The sequence below is a fragment of the Lemur catta genome, chromosome 1 (genome assembly GCF_020740605.2).
Source record: "Lemur catta isolate mLemCat1 chromosome 1, mLemCat1.pri, whole genome shotgun sequence".
Classification (NCBI taxonomy): domain Eukaryota; kingdom Metazoa; phylum Chordata; class Mammalia; order Primates; family Lemuridae; genus Lemur; species Lemur catta.
Window position 1 is genome coordinate 252,169,653 of NC_059128.1, and position 1,690 is coordinate 252,171,342.

Below are 1,690 nucleotides of genomic sequence, written 5' to 3' on the forward strand. Positions count from 1 at the left end.
TTTTTTGGAAAGAAAAGTGATGGTTGCATGACATTGTGAATGTAATCAATGATGCTGAACTCTATACTTAAAATGATTAAAATGGCAAATTTTATTTTACACATATTTTACCCCAATAAAAAAATTTTAAACTTATTCAGTTAAAAAGACAAAAGTATTTGCCATACTAATATTGAAAAAAGACAAAATATTACCAAACATAAGTTACTATTGGAAATGCCTCAGAAGAAGGAGCAGGAAAAAAAATTACTATTGGAAATTAAATGTGCTTTTTTAAAACACAATTTTTGATTTTGCTAATCTTCTCTGTATCATTCCAATTTTAGTATATGTGCTGCCAAAGTGAGCACTAAATGTACTTAGAAATATAATAATATAGATTGAATAGCATATAGAACTAAATACTATTATTAATATAATAATATTAGCTTTCCCTTAATTTAGAAGTTCAAGATATATACTTGAATTTTATCCTAAAATTCATCTTTGTATATGATTTTGATATTTTCTATGACATCCAGTGATTAGGTATGGGTACTTAAAGACTTGTAGGTAATATATGTTCTTCTGAGATTATTTATATGAGAAACATCTGAAAAATAAATATATTTTTAATAGAGGTTCAATGAACAAAATAGGTAATATAAAGGTTATTTACTGTGAAACTGTTAGTAGAAAATGAGAAAGTAGATTAATGACATTATAAACATGACCTTAATGATGCTAACATTAAATAAAATATCCAATTAATTGAATTTCATTAGCTTGCAAAAAGAAATTCTCTTGTGTACTGTAGAAAATGTTGCAAAAAATTGAATACCTTTTAATGATGTATTATGTGCTATTGTAAGTTTAAAATTTTAGTGGTGGAAAAGAAAGAGTATAATCTGATTTGTGTGTTTGGTCAGATCACTCTATTGATCTTGTACTTGATAACATTCCACTTGGTAAATGAAATTGAAAATGAATGTCCAATATGATGCATTTTATTTTCAGTGGAAGTAGTTATTAAGGCAAGAAGTCAGAATGCTAGCCACTACTATATCCTAATAGCTATACTGCAAATATTGAAAAGAAATTCAACATTACCACAGACTGCGTAGTGTCAAAAACAAGCAAAATATTTGATTTAAGCAATTCATATCATAATATAAAGAGGCATATTTCTTCAGCAATACATAAAGTTTACCCTATTTAGTCTGGTATAGTAAGCTTATGTAAAGTTACACTCACTTTTTAGTTCTGCTCATAAATTTAGGGAAAAAATAATTATATGAGATATTGCCATTTGTGCCTCTACAGCTTTGCTAGTCTGCACTACACTTTTCCGACTTTGTGATTCTTTTACTTTATGTTGTCTGCAAAGTAAGGATTTATACTTGTCCTTTACTGCTTTTCTGAATGTATTGTTAAAATAAGGGTTTTATTCACAATTAAGGAAAATGATAGATCCTCAAGGCATGAAATTGCTGCTTATTTACTTGTTACTGTATTTCAAGTTATATTTTTCTTACAAGTTTCTTGGATACAAGGTGGGAGGGAAACAAATTGTAATAATCATTTTGAATATACATCTTTCTTACAGAAGATATTCTCCATTTTTTAAGCACAAGAAAATATGCAGGATACTTTTGAAGTCACATAATAATTTGAAAAGGATTTTAATTTTGCCATTTTAAGGAAATAGCAT

At 27.2% G+C, this 1,690-nt stretch overlaps 1 pseudogene; it reads right to left on the reverse strand.

Moving 5' to 3' along the window:
* Positions 1-254: 254 nt before the first annotated feature.
* On the reverse strand, positions 255-350 carry LOC123631242 (annotated as a pseudogene).
* Between the last annotated feature and the right edge of the window lie 1,340 nt (positions 351-1,690).